Raw genomic sequence first — 19124 nt, 5'->3', positions numbered from 1 at the left:
ACCAGTATTCCGGAATTAAAGTTGGTTGCGTCTGCAGAGACTTCACAGTAAGGTCATGAGAAACCCTCAATTTCTCAGGGAGGAATTACAGGTCTAGAATCCTTTGGAAAATTGCGGATTCCCATGACAGAAAGAAGAGTGAAGGCATTACAGACAATACCTAGATATTTTGGGGACGTTGTATATATGACTAGTCGTCTGAGGAAGAAAAAATAATCAAACCTGGCTCACAGATGGGTCTGTTCAATGTGCTAGAACCATCCACAGTTCACAGCTACAGCATTACAGCCCTACTCGGTGGTGATGCCAAAGGACAAGGGTGAAGGAAAATCCTTTCGGTGGGCAGAACTTTTTTTTTACGTTTATTTTTTTATTTTGAGAGAGAGAGAGAATGGGGGAGGGGAGGAGAGGCAGAGAGAGAGGGAGAAAGAGAGAATCCCAAGCAGGCTCTGTGCTGTCAGCGCAGAGCCCGATGTGGGGCTTGAACTCAGGAACTGTGAGTTCATGACCTGAGTTGAAACCAAGAGTCGGAAGCAATACATTTGGTTGTCCACGTCTGGAGTGAGAGATGGCCAGAAGTATGGGTCTACACACTGCTTCTTGGGCAGTTGCTAGTGGGTCAGGGGCTTGGAAGAAACAGGATTGAAAGATGGGTGACAGGGAAGGGTCACCTCTTAGGGAAGAGGTATGTGGATGAGCCTCTCTAAAAGGTCATAAGCTGCGAAGACATGTGAGATCCACATTAAGGCCCACCACTGGGCATCCACTGCAGAGAAAGCTCTTAATTATCAGGTGAACTAAATGATGCTCTCTGGGATGTCAGTCACTTTATCCAGCCATCCCAGGGTTTGCTCAACAGGCCCTGGGACAGAGTGACTGTGGTAGCAGGGACGGAGGCTCAAGAACATGGACTCACCTTCACTGAGGGTGACTTGGCTAATGCTGCTGCTACGTGCCTCATTTGCCAACAGCAAAACATTACGTCCCCTTGGGTGCCTTCTCCAAACACATGACTTCTACAGGTCATCACCTATAGCACACGGGTAATCACCGATGATCACCAGATGACCACCAGCACCCAGTGGCCAGTAGCTGGCACTCTTTCAGGCAGTGTCATACTGGAGTGTCTCCAGTGAGGCACCTCCCCTTGAATAGCTTTTCCCAGCACCCTGGGTAGTGGATTTCCAGCCATCTCTGTAAGCACAGACAGACCACAGTGACCTCTCAGCCACCCAGTTAGTCACTGCTGGGCTCTCTCCAAGATCTGGCGCTCAAACATGGAGACTGATGCAAACAGGGAATAAATAAGCCCTTTCATTGATCTGATCGGTTATTGTCCAGAGATTTCCATCTCAACATGAGTCAAAGGAATCAAAGTGATGAATCAGGAATCCAAGTCCGGTTGAGTCCCAAGAGGATGAAGGTATCCCCAAATTTCACATATCCTTAAATAGCAAATAACATTTCTTCAAGAAATCATGGAAGTGTATTCATTATGTTTTAAAATAATTCCAGGTGAATTTTTTTTTTTTTTTTTATAATTAAAACCTTCCAGGGGTGCCTGGGTGGCTCAGTCAGTTAAGCCTCGGACTCTTGTTTTCAGCTTAGGTCTCATCTCACCTCTTCGTGAGTTCAGCCCTGCATTGGGCTCTGCGCTGGCAACATGGAGCCTACTTGGAATTCTCATTCTCTCTCTCTCTCTCTCTCTCTCTCTCCCTCTGTCTCTGTGTCTCTGCCCCTTCCCTACTTGCACTCTCTCTCCCAAAATAAATAAACTTAAAAAAAATCCAAATCCTTCGTATCTGCATAAAGTCTTGTTTTAAAAGGTGGGCAACACATAAGAGACTCTTAAATATGGAGAACAAACCGAGGGTTACTGGAGGGGTTGTGGGAGGGGGGATGGGCTAAACGGGTAAGGGGCACTAAGGAATCTACTCCTGAAATCATTGTTGCACTATATGCTAACTAACTTGGATGTAAACTAAAAAAAAATCAAATTAAAAAAATGGTGTTTGTCTACAAGGTTCATTGTGACAGAAGAGATTAATGTATGAATGAGATTTTCTAATGCTTACTCCTGGTTTCAGGCTAATCCAGCCTATTGTGTTCACCTGCTTTAAAGCCAGGTGAACAGTAATTAACATTTGTAAGTGCCTTATGATTTACTGCCTGCTTTGACATATACTCTACCTTTTAATCTACTCACAACTTCAGAGTTAGTTATGACTATAAATTAAGGAATGTTTTAGTTTTTTTTGTTAAAATATTTTATTGTAGAAAATGCAATAAACAGGGAAAGAAAAAGAACAAATTTGAAATGATTTGCACCCCCACTGCCAAGTGATAACTGTTGTTAGAACTTCAAAGTATATTCTAGGATCTAGCATTTGTGGCTTTGAAGCCTATATAATTTTTGAGGCTCTCTTCTAGTTTTTGGATTTCAATTTTATTTTATCTTCGGTTACATCGCATGCTTACTTTAAAAATGTTTTAAACAGTGCAAAATATATAAAGTGGTAGCACCTACCTCAACTTGTCCTCAAGTAATTCTAGTAAATAGAATGGTCTCTTTCTTAGCAAATAGAATCCTATTTTTCCTTACATAACTTTGATGATGAGAGTGTAAATGCGTGTTCTCTTCTATCATATTGATTTAAAAAAATTTTTTTTAATGTTTATCTTTGAGAGAGATGGAGAGACACAGTGTGAATGGGGGAGGGGCAGAGAGAGAGAGAGAGAGAGAGAGAGAGAGAGAGAATCCCAAGCAGGCTCTAGGCTCTGAGCTGTCGGCACAGAGCCCGATGCAGAGCTCAAACTCACAAACTGAGACATCCTGACCTGAGCCGAAGTCAGATGCTCAGCCGACTGAGACACCCAGACGCCCCATCCATAGTATTGATTTTTAAAAAATACAAATGGGCTCATATAATCTATACAGTTCAGCAAGTTGCTTTTCTCAATAATAGACATCGAAAAGTTTCTTAAATGTGAAAAAGTGAATTTAGTTTTGACTCTGTTTCTAAATTTCTTCTAATTAATGGTTAGTATTAGGGGAGAGTATCAAGATGACATGACTCATGTGAGCTGAACCCCTGAAATCACAGCCTCCTCACCCCCTCCCCTGTGTTTGGAACGTGCGTTCTCCTTGCTTTCCCCACTCCTGGAGGCTGCCCTTGAGATGGCTGGTGTTGAGACTTTCTGGGTGGTATCTGTGGCTGAACCCAGTTAAGGCCTTCGCAATTTACGAATTGTCAGATGGCTGCAGAGAGCTCATCTCGTGGCCGCTCAAGACCTACCAATCCGGAGTGGATTGTCCCTCTTTTTTTTTTTTTTATCTCTCTGTGCCCTCCACCCTATGGTTGGGGGGGCAATGGTGAGGGGGCTTGTTTCAGATTCTACCCACAAAGTTCTGAATAGCTGATATGAAACATTTCTTTAATGTTTTTGAATCAGTTATTGATGAGGAAGTCTTTTGGAAATGCTGAACAGTTTTATTAAATAGGAAACAGTGGTACTTCTGGTGTTTATGATTTTTGCTTAAAAAGTTTATTTTATTTTGGTTAGTCAAAACAAAACAAAGAGATGGAGTGCACTGGTTGCGATGTGCACTAGGTGTTGTGTGGAAGTGCTGAGTCACTATGTTGTGTACCTGACGCTAATTGCACACTTGATGTTAACGAACTGGAATTGAAATAAACACTTAAAACAAACACAATTGTCTAAATTGTAGGATTGAGAAGCTGACTTGAAAATGATGGAAAAATTTCTTTTTCTCACACTTGTTGGGAGCCCTCTAAAAGGAAAAAAAATGCAAAATTATAAATATTTATATATAATTCACATATACAAATGTGAATATTTTTGTAGAATGAGTGATTGCAATATCTTGCTGGAAACTTGGGAGACTCAAGTCTTTTTTATTTTCTATGTTAAAATTTTAAAATTTATTTTCATTTATGCATTTTTAAAAATTTAGTATAGTTGACACACAATGTTATAGTCGTTGCAGTTATACAAATCAGTTAGTGATTTGACAAGTTTATACATTATGCTATGTTCACCCCATGTGTGGCTACCATTTGTCCCATTACATCACTGTTCCAGTATCATTGATGGTATTCTTTATGCCATTACTTTTATTCCCATGGCTTATTCATTCCAGAACTGTAAGCCTGGATCACCCTCTCCCCTTCACACATTTTGCCCATTCCACCATCCCCCTCTCCTCTGGCAACCATTAATTTATTCTCTGTATTTATAGGTGTGATTCTGCTTTTTGATACGGCATTTGTCTTTCTCAGTGTGACTTATTTCCCTTAGCATAATACCCTCTAGATGCATCATGTTATCTTCAATGGCACAGTCTGATCTTTTTTTATGGCTAAGCAATATTCTGTGTGTGCGTGTGCGTGTGTGTGTGTGTGTGTGTGTGTGTGTGTGTGACATTTTCCTTATTCATTTGTCTATTGTTAGATACTTAGGTTCCATATCTTGGCTTTTGTAAATAATGCCGCAACAAAAAATATGGGTGCATATATCTTTTTGAATTAGTGTCTTTGTTTTCTTTGGGTAAATACCTAATAGTGGAATTATTGACTCATTCAGTATTCTTATTTTTAATTTTTGAGTAACTTCCATACTGTTTTCCACAGTGACTGTACAAATTTACATTCCCACCAACAGTGTATGAGGGTTTGTTTTTCTCCAGAGCCTTGCCAACACTTGTTATTTCTTGTCATTTTGATTTTGGCTATTCTAACTGATGTAAGGTGATATCTCTTTGTAGTTTAGATTTGCATTTCCCTGATGATTAGTAATGTTGAGCATCTTTTCATGTGTCTATTGGCCTTTTGTCTGTCCTTGGAAAAAATGTATTTAAGTACTCTGCCCATTTTTTAATTGGATTGTTTGTTTTTTTGGTACTGAGTTCCTTATATATTTTGGATATTAACCTCTTACTGGATATATCATTTGCGAATATCTTCTCCCATTCAGTAGGCTATCTTTTTGTTTTGTTAATGGTTTCCTTTGCTGTGCAGAAGCTTTTTATTTTGATATAGTCCCAACAGTTTATTGTTGCTTTGTTTTCCTTGCTTTAGGTGACATATCTAGAAAAATGTGGCTGATGGCAGAGAAATTACTACTTCTGCTCTTTTCTAGGAATTTTATGGTTTCAGGGATTTAATCCATTTTGAGTTTATTTCGTGTATGGTGTTAGAAAGTGGTCCTGTTTTATTCTTTTACAGTTTCTCCAGCACCATTTATTGAAGAGACTGTTTTTCCCCATTGTATATTCTTGCTTCTTTTGTCATAGATTAACTGAAAATAACTGTGAGTTTATTTCTGTAATCTCTATCTGTTCCATTGAACTATGTGTCTATTTTTTTGTGTCTATATCATATTTCTTTAATTACTACAGATTTCTAGTATATCTTGAAATCTAGCAACTTCGTTCTTTTTTCTCAGGATTGCTTTGGTTATATGGGGTCTTTTGTGGTTCCATACAAATTTTAGTATTATTTGTTCTAGTTTTGTGAAAAAATGCTGTGGTATTTTGGTAGGGATTGCATTGAATCTGTACGTTGCATGGATGAATGGATGTTGAATCTTGTCAAATCCTTTTTCTGCATCTATTGAGATGATCAAATGATTTTCAGCCTTTGCTTTGTTGATGTGGTGTATGACATTGCTTGATTTATGAATATTGAATAATCCTTTTATCGTGGGAATAAATTCCATGATCATGGTGAATGATTTTTTTTAATGTATTTTTGTATGTGTTTTTCTAATATTTTGTTGAGGATTTTTGCATCTGTGTTCATCAGGGATTTTGGCCTATAGTTTTCTTTTTTTGTGGTGTCTTTGTCTGGTTTTCATATCATGGGTAGTGCTGGCCTCATAGAATGTATTGGGAAGCTTTCTTTCCTCTTCTATTTTGAGGAATAGTTTGAGAAGAATAGGTATTAACTCTTATTTAAATGCCTGATGGAATCCCACTGTCAATTTATCTGGTCCTGGATTTTCATTTTTTTGGTAGTTGTTTGATTACTGATTCAATTTTGTTACTTATAATTGATCTGTTCAGATTTTTTTTTATCTCTTCCTGACTCAGTTTTGGGAAGTTATATATTTGTAGGAATTTATCCCTTTCTTCTAGGTTGTCCCATTTGTTGGCATATGATTTTTTTATAGTATTCTCTTAGAAGCCTTTGTATTTCTATGGGGTCAGTTGTTACGTTTCCTCTCTCATTTCTGATTTTATTTATTTGGATCCTTTCTCTTTTTTGATGAGTCTGGCTGAGGGCTTATCAATTTTGTTTATCTTTTTGAAGAACCAGCTCTTGGTTTCCTTGATTTTCTCTATTGTTTTTTCAGTCTCTATGGCATTTATTTCTTGTCTATATTACTTCCTCCCTTCTACTCACCTTGGGCTTTGTTCTCTTTTTTTAGTTCCTTTAGATGTAAGGTTAGATTGTTTATTCGAGTTTTTTGTTGTCTCTTAATTTGTTTTTAACGTTTATTTATTATTGAGAGACAGACACACAGCGTGAGCAGGGGAGGGGGAGTGAGAGGGGGAGACACAGAATCCAAAGCAGGCTCCAGGCTCTGAGCTGTCAGCACAGAGCCCGACGCGGGGCTTGAACTCATAGATTGCGAGATCATGACCTGAGCCGAAGTCGGTTGCCTAACCAACTGAGCCACCCAGGCACTCCTCTTTTTGTTGTCTCTTGACGTAGGCTTATATTACTGTATACTTTCCTCTTAGGACTGCTTTTGCAGTGTCCCAAAGATTTTGAACTGTTGTGTTTTCATTGTCATTTGTGTCCATGCATTTTTAAAACTTCTTCTTTGATTAAGTTTTGACCCACTGTTTGTTTAGTATCATGCTTAGTCTCTGTGTGTTTGTATTATTTTTCCGTTTTTTTCTTGTGATTTATTTGTAGTTTCATATTGTTGTGATTGGAAAAGGAGCATGGTATGATTTCAATCTTCTCAAAAAATTTTAAAAGAATTTTTTAATTTTTGAGAGAGAGCACAAAATGGGGAGAGGGGCAGAGGGAGAGAGGGATAATCTTCAGCAGGCTCCAAGCTCAGCGCAGAGCCTGACACAGGGCTTGATTCCACGACTCTGGGATCATGACCTGAGCTGAAATCAAGAGTTGGTCACTCAAGTGACTGAGACACTCAGGAGCCCCTCAAAAAAAAATTTTTTTTTCAGGAATAGAACTTAATGATTCATCACTTACATGTAACACCAAGTGCTCATCCCGACAAGTGCCCTCCTTAATGCCCCTTGCCCATTTAGCCCATTCTCCCATCCAACACCTTGCCAGCAACCCTCAGTTTATTCTTGGTAGTTAAGAGTCTCTTATGGTTTGTCTCCCTCTCTGTTTTTATATTATTTTTGCTTCCCTTCCCTTGATTTTTTTTAAACGATTGATAATCAGTTTATTAAAAAGGTTGATTTAAGCATTTATAATAGTGACTTCAGCCTTGACTCCTGGTTCAATGGAAGTACTCCAAAGATGGAAGTAATTCAAAAAATTTTTTTAATGTTTATTTATTTTTGAGAGACAGAGAGAGAGAGAGAGAGAGAGAGAAAGAATGAGCAGGGGAGGAGCAGAGACAGAGGGAGAGAGAGAACCCCAAGCAGGCTCCAGGCTCTGAAATGTCAGCACAGAGCTCAATGCAGGGCTCAAACCCATGAACCACAAGATCATGACCTGAGCTGAAGTTGGATGCTTAACTGACTGAGCCACCCAGGCGCCCCCAGATGGAAGTAATTTGCTTAACAATCTCAGAAGGACTGTGCAAATCGATGAGTTGCTTGTGGATTCTCATCTGAAAACAATCCCAAGTCTTAGACCCTTCACCACAAGGAGTCTTCCCTATAGTGATGCTCAGTCTTGGTAGGCATCTGAACTGGTTCTTTCACTTTGAGATTCTTTTCTTTTGCACCTTGTATGAGCAAGTCAGCACATACCTTCTCCAAAGATTTACACTGCAGCTGGTTAGAGGAATTCTACTTTGGTGAATTGCCACCTCTGGATTCCTGGATATCTTCCTGCTGACTTTAAAAGCCATGGCTGGGGGCACCTGGGTGCCTCAGTGAGTTAAGCATCCAACTCTTGATTTCAGTTCAGGTCATGATCTCACAGTTCATGGGATTGAGTCCCACACTGGGCTCTGCACTGACAGCCAGCCTGGAGTCTGCTTGGGATTCTCTTTCTCCCTCTCTCTCTCTGAAAGTAGAGAAACTTAAAAAAACAAAAAAACCAAAACCAAAACCAAAGGCTAGGCTGCAGTGTGGCTTTCTGATTGACTTGTTCTTTGGTGAGGCAAACAGCAGGGAGTCAGGAGCAGGGGTGCCCAGAGCTCCACTGTAGCTATGACCACCTTTCCTCAAAGACCCAGTCTTCTCTAATTATTGAGGCTCATTTTATGCCCTCATATGTGATCTATTCAATTCAGATCCTTTTTAAATTGGATCTGTTCAGGAAGTTTACCAGAAATGCTTATATAGAAATGCTTCTCGATTGTAATCTGGCTTCTCCTTCATATCTAGAAAATCCTTTAACTCTCAGCAAACTCAGAACTCAGTGGGCCTTCTTCAGCCTCAAGGTAAATCCATGGCTGTACAGGAGGAGTTAAACCTGTTGCACCCCACGTTAAGAACTCTTGCTCTAGCACGTTATTATTTAAAAAAAAATTTAAAAATATTTATTCATTTTTGAGAGACAGAGCATGAGTGGGGAAGGGGCAGAGAGAGAAGGAGACACAGAACCTGAAGCAGGCTCCAGGCTTTGAGCTGTCAGCACAGAGCCCGACGTGGGGCTCGAACTGACAAACTGCGAGATCATGACCTGAGCCGCAGTCGGACACTCAACCGACTGAGCCAACCAGGCACCCCCCTACCACGTTATTTTTAATGGCTTCCTAGTGATCTATTGCATGGGTGTAAAATATTGTGTTTAATTGGGTGCCTTCTGTTGAGCATGTAAGACAGCTTGGACACCACTCTGGGATGAACATCCTTCTGGCTAAATCTCTGCACATTTTCCTTGTTATTTCCTTAGGATAAATTCCTATGATGAGGCTAAAGGGTATGCCAAATTTTAAAACTTTAAATTTGGCAAGAATATTTAAGTTCCATTTCACAAATAAAGAAAATGAGGGTGCAGTGGTTTACGGATATGGATATTTATTTATTTGTATGGAAGCATAGTTGACATGAAATGTTATTTTCATTCCAGGTGTACAATCTGGTGATGTGGTAATTCTAGAATTGCACAGGGATCAACATGTTACTGTGTAGTCACCATCTTCCCCCATACAAAGTTATTATAATATTATTGACTATGTTACCTATGCTGCACTTTTCATCCCTGTGATTTATTTATTTTGTAACGGGAAGTTTGTACCTTTTTTTTTTTTAAGTTTATTTATTTGTGTGTGTGTGTCAGAGAGAGAGAGAGAGAGAGAGAGAGAGAGAGAGACAGAGAGAGAGAGAGAGAGAGAACAGTGGGGTCAGGGTTGAGAGAGAGGGAGAGAGAGAGAGAATCCCAAGCAGGCTCCATGCTCAGTACAGAGCCCAACTCAGTGCCCAAATCACGGACCGTGAGATCATGACCTGAGCTGAAATCAAGAGTCTGACACTTAACTGACTCTGAGCCACTCAGGTGGCCCCTGGCAGTTTGTACCTCCTAATATCCTTCATCTATTTTGCTCATCCCACCCACCTACCTCCCCTCTGGCAATCACCAGTTTATTCTCTGTATTTAAGCATCTCTTTGTTGTTGTTGTTGTTGTTTGTTCATTTGCTTTGTTTTGTGAAATTTCACATATGAGGGAAATTATGCCTTTCTCTAGTCTAGCTTACTTCACTTAGCGTAATACCCACTATGTCCATCTATGTTGTTGCAAGTAGCAAGATTTCACTTATTTTTTAATGACTGAGTAACATTCCATTGTCTGTCACATCTTTATACCACATCTTCTTTGTCTATCCATCTATGGATATATCAAACCTTTTAGTTTCACAGAGGGCATGCAGCTGTTAGGTTTTTGTTGAGTGTTATCATTTGCTTATCTCTTCCAAAGATTTCAGGATTGGTCTGGCACATAAGGTGCTTGATAAACTGATGATTGTTGAATAACATAGAATAGCTATAACAATCCTAGAACTCCAGAGGACTGGATATGTCCATGGCTGTTCTAAAGCATATGACTATATAGTTTTGTTACAATTTGTTGCATTTTGTATGTTACTCTACTAAAAGTATGGAGGCAGGAAAATCAACAGAAGAGGAGGAGAAAGAGATAGCTGGGCTCCACTGCTCATCTTTCTTTCTCTGCCTAGTCCAGAGTTAAAACAAACAAACAAACAAACAAAAAACAGAAAAACCCTAAACATTTACTGAATACCTAAAGGCGCTGACTAGACTGATTTGAGGAATCAGAGTTAAGTGAATATTATTATGTGATCAGACTGATCTACATCACACGATTATTTGTATTCAGTTTTATATATCATAACAGTGTTGGGGAAACTGTTTAAAATAGTGGAAAAGAGTGACAGACAGGGAATGGCTTGGCCCTTTCCCTAGTTGTGTGGTTTAATCCACTAGATCTGTGTCCTGGCCATCAAACCACACTAATGATGCTTTGCTAAAGTGGGATTCACACACACTTACATTTATTTCTATATCTTTATATATTGAAGGTTGATTCATTTAGGAAGATGCTCTTTGAATAAAGTTTTATGCGTGTTATATATAATGTCTGTAAAATGTTAAATATTCTTAGGTAATTGTAATTAGGTGTTGTTAGATATGCTTTTCAGTCTGGGTGGTTTGGGGTGGTTCTTGTTTTAAAATTCCTTAAAATACTGTAATCTACCTTTCAGTGCTCACAGCCAGGGAAATTATGGCATTTCTGAAATGGCAATCTCTCATTAAAGACTCTGCCAAGGGCAAACTGCAAGAAGCAGGTGTCGTGCACCTTGGATTACCTTTTGAACTGCCTTCACAACTGTTTAATTTTGTTGAAACATGATGATAAGAAAACAAAGCAAAAATTTCACAGGTCTCAATTTATTTCTCTACCTGGTTGTAATAATTTTGCATTCTGTAGCAGTTAGCATAAACAGCAGCAAACATGATCCATGCTCTTGGAAAAAAAGTAAATGTCAAGTATTTATTAAGAATCTATTACAGTGGCTTTACGGGCAGTCAAAACAGAAGGGGGTGAATCAGTATTCAATCTTTCTGACACATCACTTTGGCTCTGATTAAAAAAACACTGTCTTTGCCTTTAGTGGCCAATTTAACATTACCATTTTCGTGACGATACGTAGCCACATTACGAAAAAGCAAAAAATAAATCAGCTTGCTATTTTTTTCACTGCAGCTCTAGGCATCTAATTTATTGAGGTTTGGCCACAAGGTGCAATTTCCTTGTGTTCTGGAGCCCAGCTGTCTCTTTATAGACTCTCCTCGAGGTCAGGAAAGGGCTGAGCTTTCCAGTGGTGCCCAGGGACTAGAGCGACCCCCCCCCCCCCGCGCCACACTGGGGAGTTAACCGCTCGTCCACAGCAGCTAACAGCCTTCTAAGAGCAGAGTGATTGATGGTAGTGGGGTGGGCGCCGGCTTAGCTCCGGAGAAAGGCGGGCCGCTATAACTGGGAGCGTACAGGAAGGTGAATTGCAGAGAGTGGGGGGCCGCCCGCCTACCGGTTCGGTTCGGTTGGGTTGGACGCTCGCTGCAGGGTCTGGGCCTGCAGCGCGCGTGCAACCCTCCTCCCCAAACCCCTGCCGCGCCTACCCCGCAGCACAGCACCTAACGCCAGCACGCGCGCCCCGCCCTCCCTCCTGCGCACGCTCGCTCCTTACCCACGCGCGCTCCCTGAATCCCAACCCCGTTCTGGCCCGCGCGTGCCCCACCCTCCTCCCCAGCGCGTGCCCCACCCTCCTCCCTAGCGCGTGCCCCACGCGGCCCGCGCGCACGCGCATTCCGTCCTTCCCGCCGCCCGGCGCGCGCGAGCCTTCGGGCCCAGGGCGTGCGGTGGGCGGGGCGCCGCGCTGACGTTGTCCGGGATGCGGGCAGGTTCCGCCGCCGCCACCGCCGCCGCCACCGCCGCCTCCGCCTCGCCTGCCACCGGGGTTTGTATGAAAACACCGGGCGGCGGGCGGCGAGAATTCCGCCGTGCTCCCAGAGAGCAGCCGCTGGCGCTGCGGATGCCGAGCTGGTGCCGCGGCTCTGCCAAGTCCCGCCAGCGCCCCATCCTGAGCCGGTGAGCGCCCCGCCGCTGTCCGCACGTCCGGGCCGGCCGCCCCTCGGCCGCTGCTTGCCCGCCCGTCCGCCTTCCCTCCGCAGTCCCCCGGCCACCGAGTCCCGGGGGCGGGAGAAGCCGGGAGGAGCGACCCCGCGCCCGCCGCGGTCTGCGTCCTGGGATCCCTCCGCCTCTCACCTGACAGGTTGTGTAACGTGTGTCTTTCGGGGCGAGTGGACCGGAGCTGGAGGGAGGAAAACCCCTGATGGTTTGGGGCTTTGGCTGGCTTCTGGAAAGCGCCCCACGCCGCCCCCACCCGCGACACTCGGTGACCCCCGCCTCAATCCCCGGCGGAGGGTCCCCGACGCGGTTTTCCGGCACAGGCGGCCCCCGTGCCCTGCCCTTTTTCTGGGGCCGGGGTGCAGCGCGGAGCCGAGCTGGGGGGCGGCGGGCCGGGGACGGGCACGCGCCCCGCCTCCCCCACCCACGCCGGCACACACCTTGCTTCGCGGTGGGCTTGGTGTGTGGTGTGACTTTGGCGGTGGCCAGGGTTGCTTCGTGTCAGGGTGGTTGGCCTGAAGTGTGTTCTCCGTTTACAACTTGTCGCCTTTTGGGTTTGATTTGAACCTGAATGAGATCGCTCTAGATGACAGTGCAGAGTTTCCTTACAGCCTGCCTTCCTGAGTGAGTTGCGGGTTCTTCGTTGCAAGTACTCGAGGACTCCTGCAACCCCGTCTACGTGGTTTCCCCTTGTGGCGGTTAAGCCTCTTACTAGGACCAGTGCAATTTTGAATCGGCTGGTTTCCTGGACATTTACCCATTATAGAATGGAGTTTTTATACATCTTAGCGTAATCGATATGAATGTTGATCATTTAAAGGCCACTTCTTGTTTTGATACAGATTGCTCAATCAAGGGCTTAAAGGTCCAGCACTGCTGATGACCTAATACATTGTAACACTGAGGGGATTTTTTTTTTTTTTGGCAGTATTAATTCCTTGTAGGTGTTTTGTTTTTCTTCAGGTGTTGAAAATTGTAGCAGTGTTTAATTGTAATGCACGACAATTTGTAGTTAGAAAGGACTGAACAGCTTTATCACTCATTTTCACTTGCTTTGATGCCTGTGTTGTAATCTTTATGTAAATCCAGCTAGTAACCTGAACTCTTATTATAAACTGTCTTTTTTCCTGAGAAAACTAGAAAGTTACTTTTGCAATTTTACAGTGAAATGTTTTCAGTTCAGTATGCTAAAAAAAATAGTAGTTTATTTAAGGCACTTTAAATGGTAGTATTTTAAAACATGTGCCAAAATACTAATGAAAACCAGACAAAACCCTGGAAGATCTGTAAGGATTTCCTATAATGGCTGTGATTAGTCCTGTAATTGCTGTGAGATAGGGATGTCTTATCTACGCCTTATGTTCTTATTGTAATATGACTTGTTTAATTCCCATTCCACCTCGCTTGAGTTAAATTCCGCAATGAAGTTATAGGTTCATTTTTAATGACCTCAAAAATCTGCCTTGAATTAATTGCTTCCACACTTACTGAGAACTGCAGTCTCATTCTGAACTTTGTAATGAAGGGGGTAGACTTAGAGTTCCTCTTGTTACTAGCCAACACTGAAAAAACATTTAGGTGTTTTAATGTAGCCTAAGCTTTTGTAGAAGCAATTTTTATAAATCTTTTCCCGTTGACTTGAATTGAGGCATTATTACTTTTTGGAGCAGTCTAGCAAGACTCCTTTTATAATAATGGTTATCTCTGACAGAGGGAAAAGAGACCCAAATGTGAAATTACCCAATTTGTATTAGATTCTACATTTTGGAATTTTTTAGTAAATCTCCGCAGTATTCACCTTCCAAAATGTATTCTTGCTTAAAGTCCCCAAGTACCTGAAGTTGAACAGTGTATCAGTAGTAATGGATGAAATTGTCAGAGGGCTCTTCAAATTGGGAGCCTCCCTTAGGCAGTTGCTCTTGGTGACAACAACAGAAGTTTAGAGTGGGCACCGAATTTTAAATTTTATATATTGCTGTAGGTTATAGGGTCTGTGTACTGTAATGCAGTGGCTGAGGAGTTGGGCTTCAGGGCTGGCTTTGAATCCTGGCTTTGCCTGAGGCAAGTTATTTATCCTCCTTGTGCTTCAGTTTTCTCTGTTCCAAAAATGGGGTCATAATGGTTATATCCTTAAGATCTTGAATATTAAACGAGTTAATACACATGGAGTGCTTAACCCACAGTGCCTGGCACATGGTAATTGCTCAGTAAATATTACTGCTACTGCTTTTTCTCACTCTTCCAAGGGGTTTAGTAAGCTCAAGAAGGACTTTAGGCTGATGGAGCATGATCACTGTAGAATCATTCCACTGTGACCCATTGACTCCTTTGGGGCTAAATGACAGCTTAGTCTCACTGTCCTGCCTTGGAAGCATGTAATTTAGTTTTAAATAGAACAGCTAGACCCTGAAAGCTGGGTGTGCTGAGATGCTGCTGGAGAGGTGCTGAAGTATCCATGTTTGTCCCTTCTGACAGAACCTTGGATTGTCTCCCTTATGGTGGTGGTGACTGCTATTTTAATCACCTGTTTTTGACTTGTGTTTCTTTGACTGTCATGTGCTTCTATCAAAAATACTATGTATCAAATTGTTACTGGGTATACAGGAGTTTATCTGATCAAGATATTGCACATTCTGTTGTTTTTTTCTTCATTGGTGTTACAGAGTGAGGTTAGTTATGATTGGACATTGTACCTTTTCAGCTTTCATGTAATTTTGCTAGGAAAGTTTTTTTCTAATTAATGACTTTATGTACTTCTTGTTTTTCTTGGTTTGCAGGGATCTGATGTTAATACTCAGTTGTTTAAATCAGTTTTCAAACTTTTGATTTTAGTACCCTTTTACATTCTTAAAAATTATTGCACACCCCAAAGAGCTTTTGTGGATTATGTCTGTATTTATTATATTATAAATTAAAGAGAAATGTACAACTTTTATTAATTCACTCAAATATGATAATATCTTAATATAAGCATATTTTTAATGAAAAATGACTATTTTTCAAAACAAGGCAATAAGAAGAGTGGTATTGTTTTACATAAAAAAATGTTTATTTATTTTGAGGCAAGGGGAGGGGCAGAGAGGGAGGGAGACGGAATCCCAAGCAGGCTCCATACTCAGCACAGAGCCTGACATGGGGCTCAGTCTCACAATCTTGAGATCATGACCTGAGCCAAAATCAACAGTTGGACACCTAACCAACTGAGCCATCCAGGTGCCCCGTGTTTTACATTTTTGTAACTCTCTAATGTCTGGTTTAATAGAAACAGCTGGATTCTCATCTCCTTCTGCATTCAGTCTGTTGCAATATGTTTTTTGGTTTGAAGTATATAGAAAGAGAAACCCAGCCTTACATAGTTAATGGCTGGAAAAGGGAGGGGTATTTTAATAGCCTTTTCAGATAATGATTTTCTTGCTTGGTGCTACATCAGAACTCAACATGTGTTGGTTTTCTAGTTACTTGTATTATGGAATCTGAAATCATATCAATGGACTTTTTATAATGTTACATTAAAATCCACTGGTCTAAACTTTGAATGGATCTTGCATAACCATGCTTGAATTTATAACATCATGCCATGGTTGTTTCTAAGTATTGGTTCAGTCAGTTATGCAGATCTCCAAAATGTTGGCACATTTCATTATATATTATTAGAAAATCACGTTTGTTAATATCACCATTCATCCCATCAGAAACAGATTATTGGGAAGCTATCCAGGTCATGACATGATGGTGGATGTGAGTTTTCCAGAAATCTGATTTTTGCTTGAAGGCTCAAATTTTATCGTTGGCAAGAACTATGACTGCCAGTTGTTTCCTAGAAGTGACAGGCAGATTTTGTTCATCTGTGAGAGAACTGCCAGAATACCCAAGTCTGAATAACCATGGTCATTCTTTCAAGTAAAAATGGTGTTTCACAAAAAAAAAAAAAAAGAGGCTAGTGAAAGCTCTCAGTTCAGTCACACAAGTGCTTTACCTTGAGACACCCATCAACTATTGCAATTCAGTATGTGGTCAGAAATGCTTTGTGCATACTTAACCATTTTGTCACACAGAATATTAAAAAGATCTGTACTGAAGGGCTGAGATTTAATAAAATTAATTTTTACTATTTGAAGGACTTTTTTTAGAGTTTTTTTTTAAAGTTTATTTATTTTGAGACAGAGAGCGAGCTTGTGTAAGTAAGCTGGGGAGGGGGAGAGAGAGAGAGAGAGAGAGAGAGAGAGAGAGAGATAGAGAGAGAATTTCAAGCAGACTCTGCATTGTCAGCACAAAGCCCGACACGGGGCTCAATCTCATGAACCATGAGATCATGACTTGAGTGGAAGTCAGCCACCCAGGCTCCCCTGAAGGACATTCTTAAGTGAAGAAGTCTTTTTTTTTTTTTAAATAGCTACTGGTACTTGATGGTGAAAAATATAATGACCAATAGTGCAGTTTGGTGCCAGTACCAGAAGTTGTTCCAAGATGCTAGAAATGTTATACATCATTGCTTTTGTACCATAGTATAAATGTTAATACAGGTAAAAAGGCTAATAATACTTTATGTTATTATGAAGATAGTTTTGACCTTGTGGACCCCTGAAAAAGGTGTCAGGATCCCAGGTGTCTATGGGCCACATTTTGAGGACTTCTGGTACACATCAGCAGTTCCTACCAAACTTTGATTAGGAGGGGAAGTGGCAGTGACAATTACTAGTCTGTTTTTGCTTCAGTCTTTAGGGCCCAGTGAAGGCCACCTTTAAAAGGATTTTTTTTTTTTTTTCTTTTTAAAGTGCAGTAAAGGCAATTCACTTCTAGAAAGTTGAGGCTCTTAGGGGTTTTAGTCAGATGCTGATATGGGGGAACTATAGTATTAGTAATTTGAAATTATGCTATCTAAAAGCAAAAAGATTGGGGAGTATATTTCCACATAAATGTTCAACAAATCTAATTTGGGGGGTTTAAATATTAGATAAATAGTGAAGGCACAAAACGTGAAAAGCTCAACTGATATCAAGCTCTTAAGCTAAAATAAACATCTTAGCTTCCCTTCTTAATCTCTTGAGTTCATTTCTCACTTAATTCGTGCTGAGGGTCAACCATCCCTAAGCAGAGGTACCCAGCATTTGCTCTCTTTGCGTCACGTCATACCTTAGTAGGAAAACGACTTAAGATTATGAAGGTTATAAGGGTATATAGGTAACATGGGGAATAAAAGTAATAGTAAGGCTTATGAAAGATCTGTGATAGAATAATGGTAATAAAAATGTAAACACTGTCTACATATAATAAGTGTTGAATGAATTGAAAAGAATACTGTTTTGGGGTTCCTGTATGGCTCCGTCGGTTAAGCATCTGACTTCAGCTCAGGTCATGATCTTGTGGTTAGTGAGTTTGAGCCCTGCATCCGGCTCTGTGTTGACAATGTGGAGCTTGGAGCCTGCTTCAGATTTTGTGTCTCCCTCTCTCTCTGCCCTCCCCCCCCTTCTCAAAAATAAACATTAAATTTTTTTTCTTTTTTTAAAAATAAAAAAAGAATACTATTTTTGACAGGAATTCTCCAGACTTTTTAATTTATTGTAGGCACAATTTCTAGTTGTATGTAGGTAGAAGTGATGTTGAATAAGGCAAGACAGCAAACATCCTTGATGAGCTTTTCTCCTAATTGCAAAGTAAGAGGATTTGACTCCCAGGTGGTCTTTGAAGTTTCTTACAACTCTAGAGTTCTAGGTTTTTTTGTTTTTATTTTCTTTGCCTATTGATAACATCTTTGTCATTTTTTAACTCCATCTCATCAATTCGAATTTGTGATTTCATTTGAAGCTTATTTTTCCCAATTCTTATATTTGTATTTTTAGTTCGTATTTTGATTTAAAAATTATTTTAAACTTATATGTATATATAAAATATAAAAATTGCCATTTTAATCATTTTACAGTGGTATTAAGTACATTCACGTTATTGTGCAGTCGTCACACCATCCATCTTCAGATCTTTTTTGGTCTTGCAAAACTGAAAGTTTGTACCCATTGAACAATAAATTCTCATTTCCTCCTTCCTGTAATCACTAGCAACCACAAATTCAACTTTCTCTCTCTATGAATTTGACTGGTGTGAGTACCTTTTATGAGTAGAATCATGCAGTATTTACCCTTCTGTGACTGGCTATTTCATTTAGCATTGTCTTCAGGATTCGTCTGTTTAAGATGTATTAGGATTTCTTCTTTTAGGGCTGAATAATATTCCATTGTGTGTATATTCCATATTTGTTTATTCATCTGTCAGTGGACTTTTGGGTTGCTTTTACCTTTTGACTATCGTGAATAATGCTGCTATGTACATGGGTGTAGAAATACTTCTTCGAGACCCTGCTTTCAGTTCTTTTGGGTCCATATTTAGAAATGGAATTGCTGGGCCATATGGTAATTCTATTTTTGAGTAACAACTGTACTGTTTCCATAACAGCTGCACCATTTTATTTCTATACCAACAGTGTACGAGGATTCTAGTTTCTCCACATCCTTGTCAACACTTGTTTTCTGGTTGATTGGTCTCTTGTTGGGGGTGGGGTTGGCCGTTGGAGTCATTCTAATGGGTGTGAGGTCCTATCTCATTGTGGTTTAGATTTGCATTTATGCTGCTGAATTTGGTTTGCTGCTATTTTGTTGAGGATTTGTATGACAGTGTTCATAAAGGTTATTGATCTCTGGTTTTCTTGTAATGTCTTTGTTTGGCTTTGGTATCAGGGCAGTGCTGGCCTCATAGAAAGAGGGAGTGTCCCCTTCTCTTCAGTTTTTTGAAAGAATTTGAGA

General features: G+C 40.7%; 1 protein-coding gene across 7 annotated transcripts in view; it reads left to right on the top strand.

The window, feature by feature from the left end:
• Positions 1-12163: 12163 nt before the first annotated feature.
• The window catches only part of AGTPBP1 (ATP/GTP binding carboxypeptidase 1), a 168469-nt gene continuing 161508 nt past the window's right edge, over positions 12164-19124 (top strand). For 6 of the 7 annotated variants that reach the window (XM_045043681.1, XM_023242224.2, XM_045043677.1 and 3 more), the window contains exon 1: positions 12164-12291. The gene's annotated coding sequence lies outside the window, so the exon portion shown is untranslated. Of the gene's footprint in view, positions 12292-12347; positions 12476-19124 lie in introns of those variants that run through there. The other variant, XM_023242223.2, reaches the window with a different exon arrangement.

Source organism: Felis catus, chromosome D4, assembly GCF_018350175.1.
Source record: "Felis catus isolate Fca126 chromosome D4, F.catus_Fca126_mat1.0, whole genome shotgun sequence".
Lineage (NCBI taxonomy): Eukaryota > Metazoa > Chordata > Mammalia > Carnivora > Felidae > Felis > Felis catus.
The sequence above is the reverse complement of the archived record's forward strand: the minus strand, read 5'-3'. Positions and strand labels throughout refer to the sequence as shown.